Genomic DNA, 10,239 nt, shown 5'->3' with positions numbered 1-10,239 from the left:
ATAAACAAAATTAAGATCAGTTGTAATTTTTTCGACGAAAATATGAAAAAGTTGTTGTTAGAAAAACTTATTTCCATGTACTACTGTATTCCAACTACTAATCTTCCAATATGTGGGGCACTTGTTGGAAATTGTATGGACTATTGTATAGAAACGGTATACCTCGATGTAACGTAACTTATTAAGATGTTTTAGAATCAATAATGGGTGGGTTATGTCTATGATATAACCGCAAGGTTGACGTGGGATTACCGTTATCTTAGTATGCATTTGTATTGTATTTATGAAATTATCTAATAAATGAAATAATTTTCGAATTGAATTGAATTCAACATATTTGCTTTGTAAACAAAAAGTTTGGACAGTTGCCAGGTAAGATCAATTAATGCATTGTTACAGATTATGTTCCTCGTTACAAGTAAATTTGATGAACGTCCGTTTACGGCTGATATGATGCCTACCAAAATATGTGAACGGAAGAATTGTCAAAGATCATTCTATTTTATATTTCCCTCTAAAATTATTGCATCTCTAATGTTTAGGTAGTTCTCAAATCGTGAATGTTCATCTACCTCTAGTATTTAAAATGACGATTATCCTTGGCTTCTCAATTTAGAAGTACTTTTTAGGCAAACATATTCCGGTCTGCACAAAGACAAGCGAGTACAAAAGTACTCGTAGCTTGTATATATTTGCAAAGCGGATTCCCACAAGTATATTGATTTTGAAGTCTGTGACCGTAAATCAGGCCAATCAAAATTTGGCAGTTAGGGCGTTTAGATAACGCTTAGCATTTTATAGTTATTCAATTGTTTATCTCATGGAACAACATTGCAACATTTTATTAATTCCCATAGACGCACAGAAATGTTTCCTATCAATTGATGCAAACATCTTTCCGATCTATTAAGAAATGTTCGAATTATAAGCACTCGAAATCTTTCATTTTTCTTGCATGTTCTGTGTTTAGATTTCCATTTCACCCCCATATACTCCGGTTAGACGTAGTCCCACGTCAAAAATGAACAATACAGGAATTGTTTTGGAGTATATATTATTTGGAATAAATGTTTCGGGTAAGTTTTCGAACAAATAAGTGCCGTAAAATGGGGTAGCATCGGTCTTATTTTCAATTTTTTGTGTATATGTCCTATCTAAACCTAAGAATGTTTTGTTTAATATTTTCAAAACAAGTACTGCTCGAGTTGAAGCGGAAAGAAATAAAGCTCACATTTTTTTAAAACATTTATACTTATCAAAACAAATGGTTCACGTCCAGTTTTCATTTTGGATCTTGATCTTGATGACGAAATGATTCAATAAAGTCGAATTAATTAAGTTCTAGAAACTACCGATTTATCAATTTATTAAATGGTTGAATTTTTACTGAATGGACATTTCACAAAAGTAAACAATGACTTGATCGGTTGAGTGCTATCCATATTATACAATATTTCCAGTATCTAGATTACGATGGTTACTGTGCAATTCTCAAGGCTGCAAAAGAAAGAGACTACTGCTCGCTTCTGATCTGCTTGACGGTTGGATACGGGGAGAGGCAGAATCAATAAGACCGTACATGGAGATGTCAGTTTATGTTCAGCACACTTGTACACTAACTAGAATCTGTTCAGCCGGTACCACACAGTTACCCTGTACATTGAGCTGATTGAAAACATCTCAGCAACACTGCAAGCAGTTCGTAACAGTCAAGAAGTTCTGCACACACTGTTCTATCTGTCATTGTAAGTTTATTTGAACATCGTATTTGTTTGTGAGTATCAGGAAGAGGACATTCTCTAGAACATAGAAATGGGACGCGTTTACCATGTAAGGAAGTAAAAAAAGCAGAGGCGTGCATGTTTACTATTGTCAGATAAGGTTAAAATTATTCAAGAGCTTGAAAAAGATGTCCCAGTGATCGGCACAATGAAAAAGTACAGAGTTGATTCTGCTTTCAAAATTTGTGGCATTAAATATGCCAAGGACAGCATTCTAACGAAGTTCGGAGAACGGCAAGGAACTCTCAGTGAGTCGTACATATCACGGTTCTCTTACAGCTAAACGCAAGCACGTCAAGGAACCGCGACACCCGAAGGTGGCTGAAGCTCTCTTCATTTGATGTTTACAGAAACGTCAGCTGCACATTTTCGTAAGTCAAGAGATGCTACGAATACAGGCAAAGAAATTCGTCAATCATATTGTCAGAAAAGGTGATTTCGGTAACCGTGGTTAAATTGAAAAATTCTTTAAAAGACACGGTATTCTTTGCTGAAACTCAGTGGTTGTCTAGCAATGTAGCCACCATTGATAAGTACACAGCTGACATCGCTGCCGAAATTCTCAATAAAATGTTTTCTCCATGTCAGATTTTTAATGCGGTTGAAAGTGGGTTGTTTTTTAATAGAACTCCTACGAAATCATTCGTCGATACGGATGCCAGATCAGCCCCCGGTCGTAACATCATTAAAAAAAGGATCACGTTCATGCTGTGTAGCAACATGGACAGCACTCTGAAACTTCTAATGACAGTTGGAAAGTTGATTAAACCGCGAGCGCTGAAGAACCAATCCTTTGACCCAAATTTTGTAGATGTTTTTGAGTTATATTTTTTTGTAAAAAAATCAAGAAAAAAATGTTGGCCCTTTTAAAAAAGTAGTCAAATTTTTCTTGAATATTTCAAGAATGCAAAGTTGCTCAAAAGACCCATGTGCTTTTACCCACAACATTTCACTGGCATGAAAACAACATTTCACTTGGCATGAAATTCGTGGAAAAAGTCGTGGATCTTGCACTGCAACCCTGATGGAATCGAGGACGAGGAGGATTTACCACTATTTTTACTAAGAGAAAAGCTGATGAATATTGCGAAGAGAATAGAAACAACAGATATCATTGACGAGGAATGTGCTAAATACGAAACGTTGGAGGATGACGAAATCGTTGCAGGTATTCTAAACTCCACTCAAAATGATGACAACTCCTATGCTGGAGAAAACTCTACTCAGCCAACAGTGGATGTTACACCACAGTCTGTGAGTTTTGGCGAGGATGATGTATCAGGAGAGTCTGCGTTGAACAGTTTTGATGTGATCATCTGGTACGAAGAGGAGAACGGTTGGGAGCTTGAAACACAATTTTCATTGCATCAAATGCGCTCGAAAGTTGTTGACAAATTGGCGAATACTTAAAATTGAGAAATATCAAGAAATATGTTTATCGGATCGTGTTACTTTTGCCTAAATTTATTTCATTATTTTTTTTAATAAAAAGGAACTTGTGAAACTTGTGGCTACAATTATTTTTTTGTACAAATTATAATGTCAAGTTTTAGTGCAACACACATGCTATTAAGCAATGCATGTTATTACCACTCAATCTGTTAGGACAGTCACACACTCCCTCAAACATAGAAATTAGAAAAAGAACATTGATACCAATATCACTGCAATCTTTTTAGACCTTTCCTGTACTTAAAACTGATCATGTTTGTCTACGAAAATTATCTTGAATGGACATAAGAAAGGTTTATAAATACTACTGGGTGAGAGAAAATCAGTTTCCAATTTCTAGCAGTTGTTGAAGATAATTTGGGCTCTATTGTTTCAAAAATTTTGATTTGAACAAAATGCAATTTTTGGGATTTTCCATTTAGATTTTTTTTAAATTTATTTCCGGTCAAAAAAAGTTTTTTTTCAGTGTGTACTTTTTCCAGAACCGCAAAATTAAAAATCTATAACTTTGCCCAAGACACCATTTCCATCGAATGACTCGTTTTGGCGTAATAGTTATTGTTCGAAATGATACCATTTTTGCATAAGCCCTGTTCAGAAATTAGTCGTGATTGTATTGAAAAACTAATACCGTAGAATGGTATCGTACCTAGCGCCTAAACAGTTGGCAACAATCAAGTTTCAGCCGAATCAAAAATATGAAATTAAAATATAATCTAAAATTTGTGTAGATTGGTGTAATGCCTCTCCTAAGTTAATAAGCATCATTAGTCGATTTACATGATGACACAAAATATTGCAAACTTTGCTCGCAGATTAATCATATTGTGCGGGTTTTCAACGCTGTACTTCCAGATCCCAGCAAGAGTGCCGTTCCCTTTGCTTCCCCCCTCAGGCTCCCCACATCCTGCTGCACATTTTGGCCACGTCTCCACAAGGAATCATACGCTTTTTAATGACAAAAAACACATGTTTGCCGAAAACTGGCCCAACGCATTCAAACCGACGTTGTCGTCGTCATCGTCTCCGGTGTTGTTGCCTTCCTACCTACTTACTTGCTTACTTTTTTCGCCATACCATACCATGCCTTATTCCCAAACTGTCCGAGATACCAAACTGCTTAAACTGCGTGTGTGATAACCAGTTCTCGAGAGAAGAGTTTTTTTTTATTTTTATTCGGGGGTTCTTATGTTTTCTCAAGTTTGATTCTGTGCACATTCTTGCCATTACCGCATTCCATCCGGGGTACACACAGACTCGCGGGAGAGAACCTGCTAACAGCGGGAACGGGGTGTTAGAAAGCCTGGCCGAACTGACCGCAACAGCCTTTGAGCCAAGAGAGTGTGTACCGAAAAAAAAGGCATCACCATCACGGCAAAACTGGTCGTCCACAAATGTACTTTCTAAAAAAAACAACGATTTAATTCTGTTAGAATGAGCCGAGAGAATGTTGAACTTGAGAGCGGCTCGAGCGATTATTAGCACGCGGTTATTGGATTTTAAAGTCCCGCTAAGGTGCACATTTCGACACTTTTCGAATGACAGCGGTTTCCAGAAATACAATCTCTGCGGTTAATCGAAGTTTTGCACAGTCTGATATCATAAAAAAGAAGTGGGGATTTAAATATCTTTTTCTCCGATTGTAACATTTGGGAGCCGCCCAACGCGAGTTGGAGGAGATGCCGCAAAATAAGTTCAAGGTCATTCTACCGAACAGCGAGCGCTGTTCCCGTGCTTCTTTACATACGTCCGACGAACGGCTGTTAGTGGTGGTTAGTGGTTCGACGTCTATCACCATATCCACTGGAGAATAGAGCACCCCTCGAATCCCACTTCTAAGATCCAGACACGCACAGACTACGCATCCGCTCGAAACGTTTGCACATCCCACTCTGCTTCCGATCCTTCCAGCGAAGCCCCTTACCGCAGATAAATTTGGCGTGGTAAAAGTGATGTGTTTATTCTTTCATTTTTTTATTCGGATACTAGCTGACCCGGCAAACTTCGTCCCGCCCAAAATTTGTTTTTTTATCAATACCTTCAAACATTCACGTTTTCTTACTATGAGCAAGTTCATGGGTCCAATCGCAGAACTGTTCATTGATTGATCTTCTAATCGACCCCGTATGGCAGCCCCCTCTTAGAGAGGGGGCTGGAGAGTCTTACCACCATAGAAACATTTATTGCACCCTAAAACCTTCACATGCTAAATTTGGTTTCATTTGCTTGATTAATTCTCGAGTAATTCAGAAATTTGTGTTTCATTTGTATGGCAGACCGAAGATTTCAAGATTTTTCAACCACTTCCATTCCCGAGTTATGTAGAAATTTCCCCTCGGCGGGAGGGGTCTTAAACTATCACGAAAACCTTCCCCGGTCCCAAAAACCCCTACATACCAATTTTCATGTTGATCGGTTTAGTAGTTTCCGAGTCCATAAGAATCAGACAGACAGAAATCCATTTATATATATATATATATATAGATTTTTCTCTAAATGAAAAAAATGTTTTATATATATATAAGTTAACACCCACATCCCCATGTACTACACGAACAGATCAACTAACCACCGAACAACAGCGGTGACCCACTTCCAATAGAGCTAACGCATCAGTTCTCCGGGCGACACATGAACAAACAGCGCATCATCATTGACGGCGCATCGACCTGAATATTTGCACCGTCAACATCATCGATACCAACGACCCATCGAAACATCGACCTATCGTTCGATACACAATCCTAAGGCTCAGCGCTTTGGCCAGGTCGAAGTCCACCACGATCGAGCTCACCGGAACCAAACTGGAGAATCAGCATAACCGTACGCCGCGTTAGGGAACTCAGCTCAGGCTAATTAGTAAGGAATAAAGTCAGTCATAATTCGATGTTCAAGTGAGGTAGTTCGTTTATAATTTTTTAAAAACCTTCCCAAAGGCCTAACTTCTTTAACTGGCGCAGTCGGTAGGATGCGATTACCGCTCAAGTGTTTCGAAATAGATATGAAATAGTGATCGAATTGATTAAGTGCAGAACAATATCGGATTAACAGAAAATAGAAATAATCTAGTGCAAAGTGAAGTTTAACTGAATAACGAGAAAAAGAGGCCCAAATACAAAAGACAATACGTGTGCTTCGAAAAAGACTTGAACATTACTAATGTTTGTTTCAAAGAAGAAATTTATCAGATCAATCAATGAAGGTGCTATCGGGAAGAACCACTCTGCGAATATTAGTTTTATTCTCCATGTAAGTAATTCTCCACAATTATTATCTTATACCTTCTATATAACTAAAGTTAAAACACCCAATGTGGCAGAATTGATATCTGCATAAATATTAAGAATATCATTATCAAAAGAAATTAAACGTATGTGCAAGTAGACCACCTCGCGTAGCGAGTAACTAGTGTGTAACAAACAGAGAGCATATCTGTAGTTCCACTAGTGCGGAAAGTTCTTATCAGACCATCCAACGGTGAAGTGCTAATCTCACACCGCGTAGGAGACTGATCGCATAGCAGAGTGAATATCTGTGGTAGATGCGATCGGTACAATAAGATTTCCCCCGGTCGAAAGCACAGTGTCTACACAGCAGAGAGAATATCTGCGCCGTGTGTAGCCAGCCGCGTTTAGATTGTAAGAAACAATCGCCATATAAAATATCGCGTTTAGATTTAAGATCTGCGCCGTGTGTAGCCAGCCGCGTTTAGATTGTAAGAAACAATCGCCATATAAAATATCGCGTTTAGATTTAAGAAAATTCTAAAGAAAAACTAATCAAATTTCTTCACCCCCGAGATATAGGATTTGATGGACCGTTTCCATCCCTATAATTTAAGAAATCGAGAAATGAACACGGAAATGAACAATTCTCCTAACCCAATACCTCCTCCTCCACCTCAACCGAATCCTTTACTACCCCCTAGACAGAACATGAATCGAATTGAAGAAACAAACAGAATATTCGAACAGGCTGAAAAGATTACGAAATCTCTCCAAACACCCCAAGCGGTGAGAGAACTGCAACCATTCGACGGCAATCCCGTTAAGTTGCATAGTTTCATTAGGTCCGTCGAACATTTTATGCCATTCATGGAACCTATTAAAAATACACCTTTCGAGCAAATTTGGCTTCAAGCTATAAGAAGCAAAATAATTAATGAAGCGGACCAAGTCCTAGAAACTTATGGAACTTCTCTCAACTGGGATGAGATTAAAGCAAATCTCATCGCTTATTATAATGATAAACGTGACTCAGTCACACTTACCCGCGAGCTGTTTCAACTTCAGCAAAACGGATCAGTTGAACAATTTTTTGGACAAGTACAAAATCTTCTATCCTTACTAATTAATAATACTAATATTTCTCCAAGAGAAGAGAATATTAAAAATGATAGAAACTCGACGCATAAGGAAAATGCTCTACAGGTTTTCCTAGCAGGGCTGAAAGAGCCGATTGGAGGGAACGTGCGTGCACGTCAACCCAGAAATATAAAACAAGCATTTGATGCTGCGGTAGAAGAACGTAACTATCAAAGTCGTACGGGCTTAAGTAAACCGACTTTAACACCACGTTTACCCAAACCAATACATTTTTATCCTCAATTACAAACTCGTCAACCGATGTTTAATCATCGACCATTTATTCCCCGTCAACCATATCAATCATATCAGCATGAAAGTATTCCAACCAGACCAAACTTTACGCCTCGTTTTCCAGCTCCACCTCAGGGCAATAATACCAACAATGGACAACTTCGGAAAGCATTACCGAGTCCAATGAATGCTGATAAATCCATTCGCTCTAAATATGTAAATTACGTTAATAGACCACCGCATAATTATAATGCAAGAAGCCAATTCTTTCCTGCTGTCCCACCGAGACCAGCACGGATAACGGAATTAAGAAATATTGAACAAACTCAACAAAACGCTCAAGAGTATCAATACGAGTATCAATGTTATCCCTTGGCAAGTTATCACCACGATTACTACCCAACGCCAATGGATAATTATTCATACGAAGAAGACCATTCAGAAATACATTTAGAAAATGAGCAAGAAACTTCCAATGAGACCTACGAACAAGAAACTTCTAGCGAAGCAGTCGATAACCTAAATTTTCAACTGGAAAGCACATCCCATTTCCCCAGGTAAACTCAAAAAATTTCATCCCTTACATGGAAATTCCCACACGTCAAGGGTTTGGATTGAAATTATTGATAGATACGGGAGCTAACAAAAATTATTTATGCCCCCGATTTGTGAAAAAATCCTTTGCGCTGCCTACACCAACTGTTGTCTCCAACATCTCAGGCACTCACAAAATTGAACGATATGTCGACTTCAATCCATTTCCCGACTTAACTGATAAATCGTTCAAATTTCATATTTTTGATTTTCATAATTTTTTCCACGGCCTTATTGGGTATGAAACGCTTCAGGAACTTAAAGCGAAGATTGAAACAGATGACAATTCCATAACCATATTAGGAACAAAACTTCAGATGCTCAGAAAACATCCAGAACCTTTCTCAAAGGAAATTTCAAGAGAAACCATTCATAATATAGAGATACCAGTTTCCGAGCAATCAGGTGATTTTTTACTAGAAGATGATCTCGAAATCAATACAAACCTTTTCATATGTGCTGGTTTATACCAAGCAGTAGGTCATAAAGCCATTGTCAGTCTCAAGAACAGTTCAACTGAGAATCAAACACTTTCATTAGATTATCCACTTGAGATCACTCTTAATAACTTTGAATGCTTGGTTGAGCAAAACGAATTCAATTTTTTGGAAGCTCGTCCTGACAGATTCAGAAAACTTATGGACCAACTTCGTCTGGATCATTTAAACAGAGAAGAGAAAAATAGTTTGATCAATGTCATTGAGGAAAATCAAGATATTTTTCACCTCGACAACGAACCCCTTACAGCTACTAATGTTGTGAAACATAAAATTTTGACCCATGATGAGATACCTGTGTATCAGAAAAGCTATAGGTATCCTCATTGCCATAAAGAGGAAGTCGGCAAACAAATTCAGAAAATGCTTGATGAAAACATAATTCGTCCTTCTACGTCACCATGGAATTCACCCATTTGGGTCGTTCCGAAGAAAGCGGATGCTGCAGGTATTCAAAAATGGAGAATCGTCGTTGATTACAGAAAGCTCAATGCTAAAACTGTGGATGATAAATTCCCCATACCGAATATCACGGATATCCTAGATAAATTAGGGAGAAGTAAATATTTTACAACCCTAGATTTAGCTTCGGGATTCCACCAAATTCTGATGGAAAAAGACGATATTCAAAAAACTGCATTTTCAACTGAGAACGGCCACTACGAATATCTAAGAATGCCATTCGGGCTGAAAAACGCCCCGGCAACATTTCAGAGAACAATGAATGCTGTACTGGTAGGCCTAGCCGGATTTATCTGCCTAGTGTATATGGACGATATCATTGTATTCAGCAGCAGTTTACAAGAACACTGCAACAACTTAAATAAAATTTTCGCTGCTCTTAAAAAAGCCAACTTAAAAATACAGCTCGACAAAAGTGAATTTTTGAAGAAAGAGGTCTCCTTCCTCGGTCACGTGGTGAATGAAGAAGGTGTAAAACCAAACCCAGAAAAAATTGAAGTTATCCAAAATTGGCCAATTCCCAAAACCGAGAAGGACATTAAATCCTTCTTAGGAACACTGGGATACTATAGAAAATTCATAAAGGATTTCAGCCGGATAACGAAACCGCTAACACAATGTCTTCGGAAAAATGAGAAAGTAGAACATACTCCAGAATTTCTAAAAGCATTCAACAAGTGCAAACAGATACTTTCTAGCAGCGCTATTCTAATACACCCAGATTTCGAAAAAACCTTCATATTGACAACAGATGCATCCAAATACGCAATAGGAGCTGTTCTCTCACAAGGTCCAATCGGAAGAGATAAACCTGTTGCTTTTGCATCGAGAACACTCAGTCAAACCGAAGAAAAG

The sequence above is a fragment of the Toxorhynchites rutilus genome, chromosome 1, assembly GCF_029784135.1.
Source record: "Toxorhynchites rutilus septentrionalis strain SRP chromosome 1, ASM2978413v1, whole genome shotgun sequence".
Taxonomy (NCBI): Eukaryota; Metazoa; Arthropoda; class Insecta; order Diptera; family Culicidae; genus Toxorhynchites; species Toxorhynchites rutilus.
This window is presented reverse-complemented; position numbering follows the sequence as displayed.